Raw genomic sequence first — 22,473 nt, forward strand, 5'->3', positions numbered from 1 at the left:
ACTGACCCCCTGAGGAACATCTCTGTGGGTCATACTGCATTCCTGAATGCCATCCAGCTGCAAAGCAGCCAGCTGACACAGATGGTGGCCTACCTGGTAGGCATCCACTGTACTAGGTCTGGACTACAGAGGTCTTTTCTCGCTGTGGCCTTCTCCCTGATGGCAACCTTCCACCCATCCTAACCTTCCACCCCACCTCCTGTCCCTTCTGCATCCAATTTCCCTATTGCCATACCTTTCTCAAGCACACACACATATCTGCACATATACATTTCAACAGACCCAGCACCGCAGACAAACAAAAACGATATCAAAAAGGCAGGCATGCAACCACTCACCAGATACTCACTGCCCACTGCCATCACCACCCCAACATACTCATAGAGACTGCACCCATACCCACAGAACCCTCCCCAATACCCTGCATTCACACAGACACCACACCAACACCCACAGTCTCCTCCACAACACCCTGCATTCCCATAGCCACCACACCAACACCCACAGACCCCTCCACAACACCCTGCATTCATGCAGACTCCACACTCACACCCACATTCCCCTCCATATCACCCAGCATCCACACATATACCATACCTACAGACCTCTACAGAACATCCAGCTCCTCCACTTCACACACACACACACACACACAGAAAGTGCAAATGCTCACAGTCACCGACACAACACCTACAGAACAAACAGTAGATACAGCACACACATCTCTCACTTAAACTCCCTCTTCCTCTGATACCCAACTCTCTTCTGAACAACCTCTCAGTTTTTGCCATAATAGTGTCTTGTTTGCCCTTGCCCTTAACACTGTGACATCCGACTCCCCTCTCAAAGTCCAAAAACCTCTCCCAGAGCCCAACCCCTTCCTTTGACTTACCAATCCAGCCCTGAAAAATTTGATCCAACCCCACTAAACTCAGCCATACTCCTAAGAAAGACAAAAAAACCTCTCAAAACCAAACCCACCCCTCTTTGAACTGACTCAACACTCTCTCTAGTACCATCTTTGAGGTGCCTTCTAAGTCCAATGTATACCCCTGTGTCAGGAAGGGCAAGTTTGGTGGCACAGATGCCTAGAGTGGACTGGCAATTGGCCTTTATTTAACTGATGTTTTTAATCCATTCAGTAAATTGTTTCATAGTTTGGAAGTCAATAGTTCTGCCACTACTTTTCTAATTATGTTATGTTATTGGTTGGATAGGTAGTGGTGTGTGACTATAGTTGTTTTGGTTTCATCCCTGATTGCTGATCTAGTTGAAGTGGCATGATCACATCTTGGACCCAGTGCTGGAGTTACACAGGACAAGAGAAAGTGTTGAATGGATGTCTATATAGGATGACATCAAATTGGGGCTGACATTTCATTAGGTGTTATATGCCCTCAGCCAATGTCAACGTCATTTAGGTTGCACTTTTCCTTATTATGTAGGTTAGATATGTGTGATGTGTCCAAGTGAGATATTTGTTTATCCACACATGGAAATGTATATTGACGTGCCCATTTTCCTGTGTGTACCTTATACCAACGCAGGCAAAATGTGTTACAAATCCTGTTAGTGCTGTGCTTGCTTTCATTTCTTGCACTTGCACATTACCTATACATGCATGGCACTTGGGTATGCTATTAGTTGTCCCTGATGTACTTCATTCCACAGGTCCTGTGAACATAGAGGTTTAAAGGTATGTGCAAAATGGACTGTGGCCCAGGGCCCCAGCCTTTCAGGGTCCCCCCTGGTAAAGGCTTACCTAATCTGCAGAGAGCATTTACATTGTGCCCTTTGAATGCTTCTCATGCTGGTTATTTGTAATCCCATTTACTGACATGAATTTTCGACGTGGGTAAGATGTGAGTGTCCAATGTAGAGTTGTAGCAGCGAAAGTGGTTTTGAGTTTCATGACACATCCATACAGATGTATCTTCGGTCTCACAAAAGGTCCTAGGATGTGTGCCATGTAAGGGTGTCATAGAGAATGAGATATGTGATAGTGATCAGGTGGTGCTGTTGGTGACACAATTTGAAGATGACATAACTTGCACTGGTTATGAGATGAAAACACTGCAACATCCAATGATTTTGACGCTGGCGGCTATTTACAAGGGTGGCATAAATAGGAGGCAGCGCCAAAATTAAGACCTAGGAAAACCTGGTCTTAAACGGGCGAAACAAGGAGAAATGCTTTATTTCTCCTCGTTTTTGCTGTCTCCATGTGTGCTGTGTTCTGCAGCACACATAGAAATAGCAAAAGACCATTGATTGTTTATGTGCAGGAAGGTGACGCTTCCCGTGGTAGTTGGACCGCCACATTCATGCCAACTGTAAGGCACCTCGTACTTGATCTGGCAGTAATACTGGCGGTCCACCCTCCAACAGACACATTAGCTATCCAGTCACCACTGCAGTCAGAATTGCTTGGTGGTGGCACCGGGACCACTCCTGTATTTTGTCTTTGTAACTGCATGCCTAGTAATGCGGTAGTCGGACCACCAGCGGTGCAGCAGTTATTCTGACACCGCTACCATGGCAATCCCCAGACTGCCAAACTCATAACCAGGGCCTTAGTCTCTGAAATGAATGCCAAAAATCCTCAGCATGGCAAGGCAGTAGGTTGTGGTTGAGGAAATCTCCATAACATCAGAAAGCTTTTGGATAAAGTCCCGATAAAGATATCAACTTTTTGTTGGAACGTTTTGAGCTGATGAAATTTTGAATTTCACACCCAGTCAAGGTTCCTTGCTGGCTGGATCATTTTGACACCTTCTCCTTGTGGATATTGCTATGCTAGGTCTTAGTCACATTTTTGGAGATCGGATTCTTCCAATGGGGAAAACTGCAGGCTGTAGACAAAGAGGGCTCCATGAGCCCGATACTTTCTCCACAAGATCCCGCTGAAGCAGATTAACTTCAGCGTAAAAGTTCTGAGTGTGGCAACCTAAATATTTAGCCCAGCTGCAGTGCACCTTCAGCAGATCAGCTCTGAAGTTTATACAGAGGTCCTTGCAGCCAAGAAGTTACTTAGTCCCATGTTTGAGGACAATTAAGGTAAAGTTCACTATAGCACTGCCAGGGGGTCCCAGAACCATGGGGACAGCACTTGGGGATCAAAACTCTCTCTAGAAGAGGGCATCAACAGGGCATTGGACAGGTGTGCATTGGTATGAAATGGCTTTTGTAGCTTATTGTGTTCCTGCAGATTGGAGAGGCAGTCCCCTCTTTACCCTGGGTACAGGGCGGAACACAGGTCTAGCCTTCTAGACTCTTAATTCTCAGACAGCAGGTGGAGTCCTCTTTTGATCTTTAAAAAGTTGAGTAGTATTCTTAGGGGAGTACTGTGGGTGTCACATTTGTGCCTGTCACCATCACTTGGGTGACTCCTGGCCCCTTCCTAACCGATAAGTTAAAAGTTCCTGGGCGTAACCCTCCCCACTTGTGCAGCATTTGCTATGTACCCTACTGTAAAGAATCCTAAAATTCCGCTCGCAGCCTAAACCCAAGATGGTAGAAGGCTTCTTACTGTGTGCAGAGCATGTGTGCTCACCCCAGAGGTATGGAAATAAAATTAGCAACTCGTCTGTGTACACTCAGTCGCTGTCCCACTGGAATTAGCACATGCCTAAGTAGGGAGAAAAGGAAGGACCTACCCAGGTGTCAGGTAACATTTGCTAGTGACGGGGTAGGTCTCTTTGAAGCTAATGAAGTTCCTGGGCACAGCTTACAGGCTATTCTGTCAAGGGAAGAGCAAAAACTTCCTACACTCAAGGCCTTGGTCCTGCTCTGGGAATAGATTTCACTCCTCATCAAGGGAGCTATTGAGCTACAGTTTACAGATGTAGCTCATGCATATGGTCCGCTAAAGGCTTTAGGCGGAGAAAAGGTAGCTGTTTAAAAGTATATTTTCCTTAATAGCTATGAAAAATTCAACGTTACCATTATATTGGATTTTGAATACCTACTACAAAGAGTCTTTGAATGATATTTCTATCTATCAACTAACTGAATGTAGCATTTTTAAATGTAATAAGGTAACTGATTGTTTTCCGATAGAACAGCCAGCCTTGCTAAGCAAAAATAGCTTTTGGGACCTTTTCACTGCAAGGAAAGGTTCAGCTTTAAGCTTCTAAGTGCCCTACTTTTAAATACCTTGCACCCTGCCATGGGAGAAATAAGACTTACTTAGAGATGACATAGTTATTTAAAAGGAATGTTTTGAACTGTCAAAAGTGGATATTTTGGCAAGTCAAATGGTAGGCCTGCATAAAGGTTTCCAGGGTGACCGTAGTTGATGGCACAACGGGTGCTGCAGTCCACTAAAGACAACGAACTTACAAGCCCTAGGTACACTTTCTACCATATACTAGGGACTTACAGGTATGTTCAATATGCCAATTACATGTATGCCAATTGATCATTTTGAAAGGGGAGCACTGGTGCTTTACCACTGGTTAGCAAGGGTAAAGTGCACAGAGTTCTACAGCCAGCAAAAGCAGACAAGGCAAAAAGCTGGGGGTACACCATGTAAAATATGGTCTTTTCAACAGGTATATTTAACTTTTCTATGAGTTAATAGTAAAGGGTTTGCAGAAATGCCCCCATGGCATAAAAAGTTAACTGTCACCTGTGGACTGCAGCACTTACTGTGCCATCCACGAGTGACGCAAAAACCTGGCTTCAGGCTTCCACTGTAGCCTGATTGCTGCAGTGTAAACCTGGAGTGCATCGTTTTAAAGAGTTAAAGACCCTTTTAGGCAGGCACAAACCTCCCTTTTAAATCTTAGTGACTCACCACTATGTAGGCCTTGAAGTCCACAAGGCACAGTGCCCAGTATTTAAAAATGGGGCCTGCAGAAAATTCCCATGTCATGTGAGGAGGCCAAAATATCTATTTTCACTGTGACAGGCCTAGCTATCCTCTATAGAAAACCAGAAAAAAATATTGTTTCTGAAAACGTTGCCAATTTATATTTATTTCCCAGTATCGATGACCAAAATATCACCATTCAAAATATATATTTCTACTAATATCGAAACCACAAACTTTGCAAAAAAAATATTGGTATAAAAAATACATAAAATGTCAAAAACATTGAAACACACAATATTGACTACCCAATATTGCAAAAAATAAAGCCAAATATTACAAAACTCTATAATAACTCCATTTTACTTTAAACAAATAGAATTAAACTCTAGACAAAGTAATAAAATTGTCTGGCTTCATTATTTAATTTTTATAACAAAAAAATTTACTTTAAACATATACATTTTTTTAAATACGTTTCAAAACATCTAATAATTATCAAACAAAAATAAGTACTATGTTTAATGTAAGAATGAAGAATGCAAATTAATATTTAAAATTAAACAAAAAAACCATCTACAATAACACAAAAAGCACAAATATATATTTAACATTAAAAAAGAAACACCATCCATCATAAAAGTTAGAACTAATAAAATAAATTTAAGCTAAATAAATGATAACTAATAAAAGCATCGAAAATAACATTATTCCATAAAAATATGTTATTAGTTAAAAATACAATATAAAAGGAGCAAACACTTTTAATACCAAAAAGACAAAAGCTGCAAGACAACAACACTCTGCGGGATTGCCAAAAGAAAACCAATAAAGAAAATTAATAAAATATACAACTACCTACACAAATAACTGAAATATTTAATTTAACATAGTGAAGAGTAACTTATTTGAAAAATGCAAAAACACAAATTACTAACTAAACTCTCAATTTGTACTTCTACATCAAATAAAAAGTACAACACCATTTACAACCTACCGAACCACACATAATAATCAACAATTGAGCACCTGAAGAAAGGCACATTAAAAGAAAGTAAAATGAAAGCAGTTCTAAATATCAGCTAAACCTTGAAGGAAAAAAATAAAGCTAAAAGACCTCAAAACCTAAAAACTACTAACAAATAAATAATTAAAATATATCTAATACATTCTTTCCCCAACAGAAAAAAAACACTTGATCCACATTAGAACACCCTCAGCAGAAAACTGAAAAAGCAGAACTTCAACTAAAATCAACAACACATATATATGTATTAAATGCAAAACTATGCTGTACATTTTTTTTGTAAATTTGCAAAGTAAAAGTAAAGTTATTACAATTTATTGAACTATATTACAAAACTATTTTCAGGTAGAATGACAGAAAGAGCAAGATATGTCACATCACAGAAAGGCAAACAATTACTCTTGCACATGGTCTACACTTACAGCCAAGACATCCCATGCACTGTGAATGTTAATTAAAAATGTGCAAAATAATAATCTAATCCTTATTATTGGAGGGCCACTACAAAAAATGATGCTTTTTTTAATGTGAGAGAATACAACCTTCCCCCAAAATGTCGCCAAAACTAAAGTCATGCATGTACTTCAAGATTTACAAGAGGCAAGCACTGGTTTCCAAAAGCCCACTACTAAAATTCTAAAATATTAATTCCTAAAGTACTTGAACCAATCACTTGACAACTACCAGCTATACCTGCTTTAAAATGCTTGAGAGCACAAACTAAAAAATAAGCCAATGTTGCTCCTGCATCCCCTAGAAGATATCAAGACATTCTTGAACACTTAACCACTGCATATAATGATGAATCCTACCTCCTACATGACAACCTTAAAAATGGAAAACACATTATATTTGCTAATGCAGAAAATGTATTAAGATTGAGCCAATTTGAAAACATGGATGATGGAGGGAACATTCAAAATATACCCTAAACCATGTACTCAGATATAAAAACACTATTATATCCCTCACATATGCATTGTTACCTAATAAACAAAGTCATACTTACTCCAAACTCCTAAACCAAACTAAAATTGAAACAAACAACTACTCCCCACAAAAAATATTAAACAACTTTAAATAAGGAATGCTTCAAACAATAATTATACTATACGCATACACAGCCATCCAAGGCTGTTATTACCATTTTAATAAAATATTTTGGAGGCATCTCTAAAATTCTACACTGATTGTAAAATGTACAACAAACAGCCAGTTGGCCTATGAAATTAAAAATATACTAATGGCACTAACTAATGTACTTGCAATAGAGGTAGCTAATAACTACACATCACTTATAGAATTACAATTTTATCAACCAAACGAACACAAACTAAGTCCCCTAATGGACTATCTTGAAGACTCTTGGGATGGCAGCCTGCACCACTCGGGACACAAACTCTAACCACATTTCAAAATACCATGGTGGAATGTGTACGACAGCATCTTAGCTCAAGAGGCCAAAACCAGCAACGCAGTCGAAGGATGGCACAGTGCCATCCAAACCATACTAAGGAGAAACCAACCTACACTATACCAGTTCATAGAAGCACTACAAAAAACCAAAGCTATTAACAACTAAGAATTGAGCAATCAGTAACCTAAATTAAACTGAACTTAAGTAAACAAACAAGTAGAATGTATAATATGATACAAAAAAATAAAATAATATTTATTAAACAAAAAGGAATGCACTACTTAGAATAAATAGCTAAGTACCTTTATAAAACACTGAGGCACAGTTGTACAATGCTTTTTTGAGGTCATGCCTTTTGCGACCACTAAAAAGCATTTTGTATATACAAATGCCCAATTCCCGATTTGGTAACTAAATTGAATTCATGACTCCGTATTAGTAAGAGGCATGTTTATGGCGTCCCTTCCCAAAAGCGACTTGCAGTGGTATGTGTGAATGTTTTATGACCAAAATTCGATCGCAAAACATTCACATTTACTACCAACTCTGAGTTAGTGGTAACCCATTCACAAATGCAAGGGGTCCCCAAGGGACCCCTTTCTCTTTGTGAATGATGGGGGAAAACATTTTTAAGAGAAAACCTTCGATTTTTACATTTTGAAATGCATTTTTTTAAAGAATAGTTGTTATAAAAGAAAATAAATGCTTTATTTAAAAGCAATCACAGGCATGGTAGTCTACTCACCCTAGCAGGCCACAATCACTGTGATTGTGCGATTCCTAATTGGTCACAAACTGAGACCTACCTTATAAATACTACCGACCCCCTGGGAATCGCTAAATGTGTAAAAGACACCTTTGTACATTGCTGTTTGTGATTACCAAACAGCCCCTAGCTGCCTACACACTAACCATAAACCTTAACAAATGTACACAACACCATAACTTAAGAATTAATACTTAATTAGAACATTGGAATGTTGGGAGCTCCATTGAAAACAATGGAGTGCTCTGGGCTTATAATGGCTGGTATAAGCCTGGAGCTCCAACATTCCAATGTTTCTTTGTTCACAGCTCTGGCTTTGAACAAAGGCTTCAGGGAGCCTGAGGGGATTCCAATCCCCTCACGCTTCCAAAAGGCTTTGTTTTTTTTGTTAGAACATTCTGTCCTCTAGTGACAGAATGTTCTAATAGCCCTATAACCCTTCGTAGATGGGCTATACCGCTATTAAAGTCCCTCTCCCTTGTTAAAGGCCCTCGCCTTCGGGTCGGGGCCTTTAACGCTGGAGAGGGCATTTAATAGCTGGTATAGCCCTCTACGGCGGGCTATAAGGCTATAATATTAAATAATTCATTTTTATACATCAGTCAAAAAGCCTATAAATAGCATCGAAAATAAGACAAATAACAAAAAATAATGTTAATAATTAAATAAAAATCAACACATCAACAACTGCAAAGCAAATTAGAAATAAGCACAAAAAGGAACCAAGTAAGTCCAACACATAACAATTTAAAATAACCTGTTTGAATTTCAGTAAATACATATACATAATAAAATGTAACATTTACCAACCACCAAAAATAGATAACTAAACCAACTCCACCAAAAAGGAAAAAGTGAACTCCAAATAGGCCCTCCAAAAATGAGAAAAATGTAAAGATTTAGGGGAAATCTAACAAAATAATCCAAATTCATAAGGAACCATAAAAAAATCCCAAATAATTTGACAAACAAAATGTCCCAGGACACCCAAAAAATCAAAGGAATTCAAAACAAATAATATTGGATTAGTAATAATTAAAATAACTTCCTTCAAAACCACAAAAACTGCAGGTCAATGGGCTTAACTCCAATCTGTAATTCTGCAAAAAAAATACACAGTACCCTCCCATACAAAACACTATTTTTAAATACAACATAAAAATTGTATTACAATCACATTAAGCCAAAACATAACATGATAATGTCTAAAATAATACAAGGTTAAAATCAAACTTTAAGTAGGCCTAAAACACAACACTACTAAACAAAATACCTCAAACTACGACTAAATAACATTTACTACTCCCACTTCTATTGAAAACATTTTAAGGGGTCCATTGAACAATAAACAGATCACGATTACTATTCCCACTTCAATCCAAGTTATTTAGGAGGAGGTGTTGGAGACTAAAGGGGTGACATTTACTACTCCCACTCTAATCTGAGCCATTTAGAGAAAGGATGTGGACACTAGAGCAGGGGTCTCCAAAAATCTGGCATGGATCCGGCCCTCCAGGACCGGTTTGGAGACCCCTGCACTAGAGGGTTGATATTTACTATTCTCCCTCAATCTAAAAAATCTAGGGAAACATGTTGGACTCTAAAGAGCTGACATTTACTATTCCCACTCAAATCTATGCCATTTAAAGGAAAGTGTTAGACACTGAAGTGGTCACGTTTTCTATTCCTCCCCCAACCTAAGACATTTACGGAACAGTGTTGGACACTAAAGGGACCACATTTGCCATTCCTACTCCAATCTAAGACATTTAGGGGAAGGTGTCCAACAATAAAGTGGTCAAATATACTATACCCACTCCAATCTAAGCTATTTGGGAGCAGGTATTGGACATTAAAGGTACAGCCTATACTATTCCAACTCCAATCTATTCCCTTTATTGGAATGTGTGAACACTAAAGGGGTGACATTTACTATTTCCACTCTAATCTAAGCCATTTAGGGGAAGGTGTGGGTCTCTAAAGTGGGGACATTTACTAAATCACTCCAATCTAAACCATTCAGTGGAAGTTGTTTTTCAACACTACAGGGCTAACATTTACTATTCCCACCCCAATCTCTAAACCATTTAGAGTTAGGTGTTAGATACATAAGGGTCTATTACCAGCCTGGCAGTTCACGGACTGCCAGACTCAGGGGGTGTGGCGGTCTTTCGACTGCCCGATTACGAAAGTAATGTAATGTAATGTATGGATTATGGAGTTTAACAGGTAAGTAAACATATAAATAAATAAAACGAATTTCGTTGCATGCACTGCATCACCAAATGCGATGCAGTGCGCGCAACGAAATTCGTTTTATTTATTTATATGTTTACTTACCTGTTAAACTCCATAATTCATACATTACTACCCCCACCCTGCACCTCCCCCTCCCCACGTCACCGCCCTGCAGGACTCCTACTGCCGACCGCGGCTGGATTTCAGCACTGACAGTCTTGTTTTCATTGGGTTCAAGTTCCTGCAGAGAAAGGGGCCCCAGGAGGAACAAATCTACTTGGAACACTGAAGGGAAAAGAGAGGAAATGGGTGCATTTGCACCCAATTGTCTTCAATTTCATTGACTCGAAGCATGCGGTCTCCCCGACAATGTATAACAAATTATATAACAAAATAAAACCAACTTAAATGAAAACATTAAGTCTAGTTTAAATGAGTCTACTTTGTCTTTATTGTATAACTACTTAAAATCGTTACAAAGCAACAGCAGCATTGCAACATTAAAAAACAAAATAAACAGATCATATTTTACATTGTAAAACCAAAGGTAAAAACCCAAAGGGAATCAGGCCTATGATATATGGAGTTAATGGACATCCAGTGTCGTGCTAGGTCCAAAGGGCCATAATGCTTTGTTGTGCCCGCTCTTAAAGAATGGGCAATATACTACTTTGTTGGGCAAAGCTATAAAGCCCCAAGAAATAAATAAAGAAATAAGGATTACCGCCAATGTCGCTTATGGTTAGCTGAGCACACAATTTGGCCTTAAAAGTGGATTGAGATAGTGCATGAAATAGGGCCAACCCTTGTCATGCTCTTGTTTGGTGAGCATGCAGGATGTCAAACAGTGTCCATTTTACAATATTGAAAAACGAGTAAATACATGTTTTACATTGTAAAAGCGGGCATTTGAAATCCAAGCCAAGTTCGCATAATCGCTTATAGTGTTTATGAGCATGCAAAAACACACTAAGTGCAGAAGGCTGTGGTGCCTAGTTTTGGGCAGTGCTTTTTCATGCTGATTCTCGACAGGTGAGTGATGAGCTATCATTTTAGGCAAAGCTGTCATTCCCCCAAAACTATCTCCACCTGGTTAGCAGAACATACAGTGCTTGCTTGAGAGTGGTATGGACTGATACCGGATAAGACCATGCCTTGTCATACATCCTGTTTTAATGGGCATGCAAATTGACATAGAGCAAAACCCCAATGAGAGGGCTTTGCCAACGATTAAGTGGCGTGACTTCTAGGTTATGAAGTGCACAAATATTATAGGTGCCAATAGATTGCGTCATGTTTCGTGACTAATATTTAGATAGTTAGATAAATATCTTTATTTACTTTTAACGTAAAAATCATAAAAGCACATCAGTATACAATAAGTTTAAAAAGGGGAAAAGGATCCTCTCATCAAGTCTTCAGAATAATATATGCTATAGAGCATGAAATACAAGACACATGTTTCTTGATCACAGTTTACATTGGCATCTCCCAACAATGGTTCATTTTGCGGTATATCCGAGGGCCAAGTGATGACTTTCACTAATTAACACGTGCATGTAGTAGTATTTAGTAAAGCAACTAGTGCTGATATCTTTAACACGTCTGCAATAGAGTTATACTAAAAGTGCAATAAATACAATAAGATCAACGATTTAAACCTATCATCATACTGATTAAAAAAATGTTCATCGTATTTAAAATATCGATACTGTCATTTAAACCCTCTGAGAGGTAAAATCCTACCATCATATAAGGTGGCACTCTCAGCGAGCGAAACCATTTTATTAACAAGCGAATATTAGCCACACTGGTGTGCTTAGGATTTTGTTGTTAACATAATGTCACCATCATTATATACCAAAGGTTCCCAATTAGTTATAATCTCAAGGAGGATACGTATCTTTACAACTTAATTCATCTTCCCTATGTTGTGTCGGCATTACAAACATGTACATCAATTCAATTTCAAAAGCTTTATTCCACAGCATTGTCATAAAAGCATTGACGCCCTAACCTATACATCAGTAAATACTATTCTAAAATACAATCACATTTTAAAACACACATTAAATTCAAAACGCTGACGAATCATGACTAAAAGGAATGCATTTAGTGCTAAAAACTCCAATTCACTAAACATGATTAATTAAATAGCTAATCTACATGAAAACACGATACATTTCTTCATACTCCACTGGCTAAAGTGCAAGTGCGAATGATCCATGACCATCCCAGATATTTTGCTACTGCAATTGCTAAAGGAGGGGAGCTATTTGATCCCAAAATTCTAAGTGCTTCCTAGCACCTACGTGTCCCTAAATTCTGACAAGCTGGTTTTAACCACCTCCTTCTTGGAGAAGCATAAAGAGGGCAGGCAAACAGAAAATGTGAGATGTCCTCAACCAAGTCTTTACAACGGTTGCATACATTAACATTACTAGGCGACCACTTTTGTGTGAAAGCATTAAGGGGAAAACTACCAGCTCTAAATTGGAAGTACAATTTTCTATCCATAGGTTTTGTAATAAAATCCCAGTATTGTTCACAAAATGGAGCAAATTTGATTTCCAAATACCGGGATGTTAACATGGAATGTGGGTTAGAGGTCAACACAGATTGCAAAGTCATATCCCAATAAATTTTTTTCACAATCTCCTTTGATGGGAAGGCAGTTGGGTCAGTGTTGGTCCATAGATGGTCTAGGTTGAGTTTTGTTAATAGGTTCTGAATCTCATTGAGCCATGTTATTGTATGGAATCGGTCCTTCTTGATAATGTCCATGAGGGCGGAGGCATAATGACCTAGCTCCGGCGTTGACATTATTCGCCTCCAGAATAGTAATGGGCGCAGTCGAGCCAGGTCCTCAATCTTTTTCCTCCCCAGGTCATACAACAGGGGGATTGTTGGTGTGCTCTGTGGAACGCCGGCCAGACGTCTCAAGAACTTGTTCTAGGCAGTGGACAAAATGCTCAAGTTAGCAAAACCCCACAACTCTGAACCGTACAGACAGGCATTTAGCACCTTCATACTATAAATCTTTAACACAGGATGGATAGGTTTGGTTAGTGAAGATTTATGTTTAAGTGCTAGGGCCCCTGCTAGTTGATGGAACTTTAAAACTGCTGAGTCAATATGGGACTTCCATTTCATATTGCCCTGTAAGGAGATACCAAGATATGTAAAAGCATCCACCTGTTCTAAGGCGGCCCCATTGAAAGTTATTGTGCCCCTATATGGCTTGGCTGGAATCATGCACATAAACTTAGTCTTTGAAGTGTTTAATTCCAAGCCCCGGATCTGGCAGAAATCCCCGAAAGCATTAATTGCCTTATGAAGGCCACTAGGTGTTCGTGATACCAGCAATGTGTCATCAGCAAACATTAATACTGGCACACGAACCCCGTCAAGTATTGGGGCATCCGTTGGGGATTTCTTCAGGAAGTCCACTATGGCATTGATATATAATGAGAATAAGGTGGGTGCCAGGACGCATCCCTGTCTAACCCCACGCTCTACAGGGAAAGAATCAGTTACCTCACCCTGGGCCCCACACCTGATCCTAGCGTAATTATTTTCATGCATGCGGACTAACAATGACAATAATTCGGGGCTGATACCCATTTCCGCGAGGACGCTCCACAATTTTTGTCGCGGGACTAAGTCAAATGCTGACTTCAAGTCAACAAATACGGCATACAATGGTCACGTTTCTCCAGTACAAAGTTAGAAAGTAAAAGACCTGGTCAATAGAACTTGTTAAGGGGCGAAAGCTGGCTTGGTAGGGGGAGAGAACATCCTTCTCATCTATCTATGCTTGTAGTTTGTTTTGTATCAATCGACCCATCAGTTTTTGTGCAGAATCAATTAGACTGATGGGTCTGTAATTGCTTGGGAGTGTCTTATCACCTTTTTTGAAGACTGGGATGATCTCCGCACCCTTCCATGAATTGGGAATGGAAGCTCCATGGGCGATGGAATTTGCTAACCAGACAAAGTATTGGCACCATGAAGCCCGGTCGCTTAAAAATACATCGGCCGGAATTCCGTCCATTCCTGGCGCTCTCCCTCCAGTCACCCCATCCAACGCCATGTTTACATCACCCAGGCTGAACACTTCGCCTTTGTAGAAGACTATTGGGGGAGGTAGATATTGGCCTGTGTCCAGATTACATGCATATTGTGGCTTAAAGAAGTCAGTCCATAGGTTATTTGCAACGTTGTTTTGTGGACGCTCTGCTACCCCCCCGTCCCATTTTACGATTGCCCAGAACTCTTTTTGCTTCTTAGCTGCACATGCCGATTTGAGGTCAAGCCAATGATTTTCGTCCCAGAGCTTTTTCGCTTTGGTTTGTACTTTTCTGTAGACATCCCTGGCCTTCCTCACTCCTTCTCTGTTTTGACTCCTTAGCTCAAGACTAAATTTCTGACGTGCTCTTCTGCATGTTTGATCATACCACCCCTGTTTTGTGGGTGATTTTACCACCTTTTTTTGGCCTACTGGTTTTAGAAAAAACCCCTGAATTTTGGAAAAAAACTCAGAGTGTGCCTCCTCCATAAATCTGGAGAAGTTGGGTTCGGTACAATGTTCTTTCATGATGTTAATCTCAGAGACAACTAACTTCCTTAGGTCTTCTAACATCTCTGGCTTCTCTATCAATCTCCCCCACCTTACATGGCGTTGGTTGTTTGTAGAAATAATATCCAAAGTGACTGCGCCCCTTTCCGGGCTTGGAGCTGGCACCCCCTGGTTAAATTGTATGATCAAGCATAGTGGATTATGGTCAATCTCTAATCTAGATGTGATGCTCATATCTACTAGCCTGTGCCAATCCCTCATATCTACTAGGACTTTTTGCCCTTCCATTATCAAATGTGTGAACACCCCGTCGGTCTGACGGGGTGCGCCCATTAGCTGCTCTTAGGCCCCTTGCTAAGCACAGGCTCTTGATTTGAATTGCTACCTCAGACCATCTCTTGACCAATGGTATGTCCAACTGGGGGATTCCCCATTTATTATCCTCTTCTAAGGACATTTCACCATCCTCCGAGCCCAAAGGTTCGAAGGTCGTATTCCTGTCTCCACCCACCAAGATAGAAAGATGAGATGGAAGGAGCTCAAGATCATTATCAAGTGCTGTTATTACCTCTGAGGTTTTTCCCCCTGCAACTCCCCTAGCGTATATGTTATAAATGGCCATCTCTTGGCCATTGGCCCAGGTAATCTTAATTGATAGTATGTCACTATTATTGAGGGATCTTTCCTGGATAATACAATGCAAAGATTGGCGCACCCAGATAATCAATCCCCCTGATGGCCGCCCTTTGGGGTTCTTTTTTGCTGGGACATAAAAGTTTAGGAAGCCATGCCGATAGACCGGGTTCACTGCCCAGGTTTCCTGAAACATGATTTTGTCATGGTGCTCTATGAACTCGCACCATTCTGGGGAGATCATTTTGTTAGAAATTCCAGCAAGGTTCCATGATAGGAGGTTTAGACTTCTGTCATCTAGTATAGCTACATCCTGGCACAACACTACATTTTGCCTACTGTGTGCTAGCCCAAAATTAGATGATAAACTGCGTGTCCTGTAGCTACTGGGATTATTAGAAGTAGGTTCGGGGATGCCCTTGGCCCTACATGACTTGGTGTTTGTGAGGCTGGGTGAATTGTAATCAACAACAGCTTCTGTCCCATGAAGTCAATCGCACTCATTGAGATCTGATAGTGCTGAGTATCTATTTTCAAGGGACGCACCCCAACTGTTTTTTGGACCAATCGTATTTCCCTTTTTTGCCACAGAGTTCCATTTGGTTCTTAGGATGGTAGGATTCGAGATGTTACCTCGTCTGGCATAGATGAAATCTAATGTTGAAGGGATGATCTCAGTGGTTCGGCATTGGGGAGGATATATATTCGACAGAATGTTTGGCAGAACTTCCGGATCTGTAAAGTGCAGCACCACGCAGTCCCCCCTGAATTTTTTATGGCCACCCCCAATCCATTCCACTCTCCTTGCCTTCACTATCTCTTCTGCCAACTGATGCATACCCCCGGGTGAGAATGCCATGTTGTGAGATAACCAGTGCAGGGCCTTGCTTATTAGGGAGGATGTATTTTCTATTTGCCCAGGTTTCAAATGGGGGACATTGGCCAAGACCAGCACTAAGGGGGAGGCCTCCACAATTAGCTCTACTGGGCCCTTCTCTGCCCTGGGATCTCCAATCTTTTCCCTTGGGCCTAATCCTGAGGGTACCCCATTGTCTAGATCCTGACCTCCTCCCCCCGAATGACTAGTCATAGTTGGGAGGGAAGTTACATTCTCAGTTGGCAGGCAACTGTTGGAGTCTTTTTGGTCTCTACTCTAGATACTACTTGATTAGGGATATTTACCACCTCTTCTAATGTCTTCTGTAAGAGCCCTCCTAATCTATGCACCTCCTCTGTAAGATGGTCAATTTTTGCCAGGAAAGGTTTTGTAATGGTCTTAATCTTAGTATCTAAGATATTTACTAATTTCTTGAGCTGGTCTTCATCCAGGAGTATTTTTCTCCCCCTTTCATCTTCTACATCCCTTTTGGGGGGTGGGATATCTAGTCTTTTTTTACTTGAGCGTAACCCACCACGCTTGGGTTGGCCCTTGTCCCCCCCTCTAGTGCCTCTAGGTGCTGGGACCGGCACCGGAGGCTCATCCTCTAATAACACTAGCTCTTCTTCATGAGTACTCTCTGTGTCCTACTCTGCTAAGGCCACTATTAACTGTGTTAATGGATTATTATCGTGCTGATCCTGCAAAAAAACCTCATTATCTGGCTCGGGTACAGGCATGTTTTCTCCCATAGACAATGAAGGGGATAGGCTCAAGCCCAATGAAGATCTTCTGTCATTGTTAATTTTGGCAACCACCTGGACTAGATAGTTGTCAAGGGTGTTTACTGCTAGGGGGGTTTTTGACTTTGACATGCTACGCAAACGCAGTAGGTAACCTTTTCCCCAAGAGACGCACTAGATAATGAACAAAAGAGAAAGTAGAACAATGTGTCGCGCTAGTGTTAGATAGCAATACTCAAAGGGTTCCACAATAATAACTAATAGAAGGCAACTCACAGCTGGTATTTTGGGCAGCGTTCTTGGCCCAGTCCAGTCTCTACCAGTCTCGGACTGTCGCAGACTGTCCCGCCCTTGTCCCGGGCTTCTCCCGGGCTACTCCCGAGCGCTCCCGCGTTGCGGGGTACAGCAGTTCCTAATAACAGAGGGAGGTGGTCGGGGGCGGGGCAAACAGGGAGAGCGTCCAGGTGCAGGTAATAATCACACAGGGACTCCTGGGAAACGGAGTCCCTGTCCTGGCGCTCGCAGCCCTGCTGCTCTACTCCGTGATGATTTCCCCAGCAAGATGAGCGATGCGGGACCCGCACAGCGTGTACCGCGAGGTTCAGGAATTCTGAAGAAATAGGAAGGCAGCAGCCAAATGAGGCTCTCCACAGCGTCCTTCTGCTCGAAAGGTAGGGCTTCTCATGTACATGATTTTAAAAGGATCATTTGATGTTCAAGGATTTTAATGTCCTACTCCTTAATGTCCATGCATGTAACAAATATCTAGACAATCCAAAGACTAGATGTTCTGTGCTGTCACTTTTTAGGATTCTAATAATTTCCGTTAAACAGCTACCTGCCAGGATCCAGCAGATTGGGATTTGCCAAGTACTTCTAGTCTGTTTGTACTTAGACAGAAAAAAAGGAAGTGTACTTCTGTTTCTAATGCAGTCTCACATGCTGGACAACCGGGTGAGATATCAACACCATTCCAATTACTGCAAAAACTATTAATTGGGTGAATACTGTATCTAAATTTTAGGTATTGTGATTTTGTAAATGGTGGTTCTATTCGGCCCAAGAAATCTTCCGGCTGCATTTTTTCTTTAATGTTAAGGTACCTGCTTGTCAGTTCCCCTGCACTGTTTAGCCATCTATCCTTCAAATAGCTCCAGTATATCTTTTTGAGGAGATTTAGAGACCTTTTTTGGATACTACTGGGCTTCGCCATAAGTCACTAATACCCAGTTTAACCAGCCATACCTTCTATATGGTTGAACCACTGGACACACCCTCTGGTGTCTGATGATAAAACATCTCGAGTGATTCTTTCATGGGCAATGGTGAATCATTCACCCAAATGCGCATCCAAAAGGTTAAAGGCAATCAAATGGGCGACCCTCTTCTTGCCCATATCTAAGCACATTGGTGTCAGTGGTGCATTTCGAGGGAGCTCCAGCACTGAACTCATAAATTGGTTTTCGATTTTTTCAATGGAGGCCCCCATAACTCTGCACCATAAAGGGCGGCTCCTATACCCTTTGCTTCACAAACTTGGATCACAGGGGTCACCGATCTATAAGTTGACTTTCTTTAACTAGGGCAGTCCCCATGTGTTGTAGCAAGAGTTGGCTTTTTAGTATTTGTGATGACCATGATTGCTTGTTGGTAAGCCTCACCCTTAGATAATCAAATTGTCTCAACCCCTCTAGTGTAGTTGAGCCCAACTTTATACTATGCTTGAAGGACTTGTGACAATTGAAAACCATGAATTTTGTTTTTAAGGTAATTTCTAATCCATGTACCTCACAGCCCTCCCAAACTGGTCCACCCATCGGGGACCTAGAAATAAGCACGGTATCATCTACAAAAAAAAGTAGTGTGGGCACCTCTAGCCCCGTGAGCTTAGGGGGATCACCCCTCCAATTTGTTAGTAGTCCAACAGGCCATTTATATAAAGGGTGACGGGGGTTGGTATGAGGACACACCCTTGACTCACTCCACGTCTCACCCTGATTGGGTCAGTTTACTCGTCCTCACTCCTCCATCTGATTGGGGCATAATTGTTTGTCTGGAGTCTAATAATAATTTGCAGGAGATTTTTGAGATCCCCAGTTTGGTGAGAGCTACCCAGAGTTTTTCCCATGGGATTAAGTGGAATGCGGCTCGAAGGTCCACAAATACTACGTCAAAAGTGCCTTTCGGAATGGTCACATATTTCCACAGGATCAGAAGGAAGTGAAATAGCTGATCTATAGTCCTTGTCTTCCATCTGAAGCCTGCCTGCAGTGATAATAAATTCACTTTCCTCGTCCAGTCATGGATACTTTTCAGTAATTGCCGACAAAATATTTTCTGGGTGATATCAATAAGGCCATTGGGCCTGTAGTCTGCCAGATCACTTTTGTCACCCTTTTTGTTTATGGGGACTTCTTCAGCGCACAGCCATGAATCCGGGATTTCTGCCCCATTTAGTATGCCGTTGAATGTGCAATTTAAAATCACACTCCATACTTGAGACTCAGAGAGGCGAATATCCCCGGAATCTTGTCTAGGCCTGCTGCTTCACCCCACTGCAAAGTTGTGATTGCATCCAACGTTTCTTCTACAGTAAAAGTAAGGTAGGTCTGTGTCTGGTCCCAATTTGAAAGACCCTCTAGTTGCTACACCATTGTCCATCGGTCCTGCATACAGATTTGAAAAGTGGGCTTCCCTTGTCTGTGGGAGGACATGAAACTTTTCCTCTAAGACTAAACTTCTTGTCCCCTTCGAGATCAGGTGTCAAAATTCTTTGCTATTTTGGTCTGAGCCACAGTGACTAGGTATTCCCAGAACCCTGTGTGCCAGTTTGTGTGTGCCTCATGTTGTGCATTTTATAGGCCTTCCTTTTTGTGGCTATTAGGGTTCTCTGGCCATACTTAATTGCTCCCATCAAGGATTGCTGTGTTAGTTTGCAGTTTTCATCAAACCACTCATTTGTTTTATTCCTGACCATTTTCTTTTCACTATAAATTTTATAGAGGAGTATATTGATGTTATTTAAGAGGGCTTTAAAAGCATCTACCGTAACTTGCTTCTCCAAACCTTTGGAGCCTAAGGTCACCAGAAAGTCGACAACTATGGTGTATATTTGTGCCAAGGTCTCAACACTGATCTTAATTATTGGCTATTGAAACCTCTTTTATTATTACGAGTGACAATGTGATTAGATGAATTAGATTTCAAGGGAGTTTGATGAAGACCAAGTACTCCTGTTAGTTACAGTGAAAGAGCGTTTAGTCGCTGTCATATTACCCTATTACCCTATTGCCTATTACCCACATGTCGACTAGGCATAACCTTAATAGATTCTGGTTTTGCAATTCACCCTATTATATGTGTGGTTTAATCAATGGTAAGAGATAGAGCGACCATTTACAGCCCTCAACCCATGTTTATAGGTGAGGGACGCAACTTGAAGTGCTGCTTTCACATTCTTAGCTGGCTTCCCATGACTCAGGAGCGGAATGCCTAGTTCAGCATCCTCTTCATCAGTAATATTTTTAGTTACTTCGGGGGGCTCAAAGGTTAAGTTAAAGTCCCCCATAATAACTATAATTTTCAAGGACTTTAAGTATAAGATTGTGGCAGAGTCATGGTGTTGAGAGGAGAATCTACTATATATGTTCACTAACAGGAGTGACCTGTTGTTGATGATATCTTTGATAATCATGACCTGTAAATTGTAGCTAACTAGATACGTTTTTTTTATAGAAATCCCTAAATTGATTTTAATCCAGATTATTTAATCCACCTGCCAGGCAGCCCTTTTTTGACGGTTTGGCTTCTGTGCTATAATTGGTGAATCCCACTCTGTGTATTTTATCAATGGCCCATGTCTCCTGGAAGAGACAAATATCATAACTAGCTATCAACTTCCCTCAATCTTCACAGGCGATCTTGGACCTGAGACCAGTAATATTCGAAGACAACAGTCTCAGTTTCTCATTATGCTGGTTGTTTGATTGATGTTCCCTCACCTCATTTGAGGTCAGGTGGACGGGTGAGTCAGATTCTATAATAATTTGGGTAGGGGACTGTCCCTCCATACAGTGGTCATGCTGACCCCTGAGGAGTCTTTTGGAATTAAATGAAAATGACCTTCCTGTGTTATGGTTGATATAGCACTGTGAGTTAAATGTCCCTATAATTGTCAAGTATGCCTGTTCACAAAAACTGCCTGATTCTTGGTCTGGTCATTAATGTTGGTAGTGTTGAAAGGTGATCTCTCATGCTATTGATGTGTGGGGCTTTACTTGGGGGGGTTTATACTAAAGCAATGATCTATTGGGTGGCAATATACGCTGGTCCAGGTTGAGTAAACCCTTTACCAGTCCCTGTCATCAAAATCCAATATAATATGATCTGATTCTTTGCTTGTGGAACTACACTTGGCGTTTAATATGTCAGATCGTATAATTGAATGGCATTGCCTCACCTGACTTATCCAGTAGGTGACTTTATTGATCAGGGCATCCTTTGATTGTCCTGAATCATTTAGCAATTTGGGTACATTTATCGTAAACACTCTAGAACTAACCTCTTTAGACAATCCAGTATTCCTGCCCAGGCTTTCTCTCCTTAAGAACCCACCTTTTCCATCATTGTACCCTATTTTCCCATGTGGGTATATGAGTCTATGTTCTTCTGGCAAGGCCTTTCCATATGGAATTTGTTTGCCTTATTGGGTTCTTCCAGTAGTCCCATTTACTAATCACCCCTCCATAACCGTAAGCTCCCCCCTGGTACCATTCCCCTTCATATAGATTGCGACACATAGTGGTCCCTGCAAATGTCTTCCCTTACATGGAACACAAGGGCAGTGGGACTTGATGAACAGCTGGGTAGTATAGTTGATTTCTGCGCTGTGCTGATGGTTTGGGACCCTAGAACCCGTAATGGGACGCAATCTCCTGATACTATCGCCTGAAATCTCCCCACCTTTATTTTGCCAGTACATATAGCCAGGCCCTACCCCTCATATTGTCCTAGAATGCAATTTATTAGGAAGGCCTATAAGGGACCCTACAATTTTCCTAAGTGCAAGGACTGCTGATGTTAGTTCCTTATTTACAACAAGGGGTGGTGAGGGACAGAGTCTCTGAATTAAGCAGAAAGCTCTCACCCAGTCAAGAGATCAGGGCTAGATCCAACACCGTTTTTTAGCTCACTGCACCATCCCAGTTTCAGAACCTGGCTGTATGCAAATTAGTCTGTTCCTGTCCCAGTGCATGATGGGAACAGGGCAAACCAAACTACAAAAGCCAATTCTTACACTGGGAAGGAAACAAGCTCCCGGGGACCGGTTTCTGGCATTACAGCCGTCTTCGGCCCGGTTTGCTTGAATCCTGATGGTGCA

This window comes from Lissotriton vulgaris, chromosome 4_1 (assembly GCF_964263255.1).
Source record: "Lissotriton vulgaris chromosome 4_1, aLisVul1.2, whole genome shotgun sequence".
Taxonomy (NCBI): Eukaryota; Metazoa; Chordata; class Amphibia; order Caudata; family Salamandridae; genus Lissotriton; species Lissotriton vulgaris.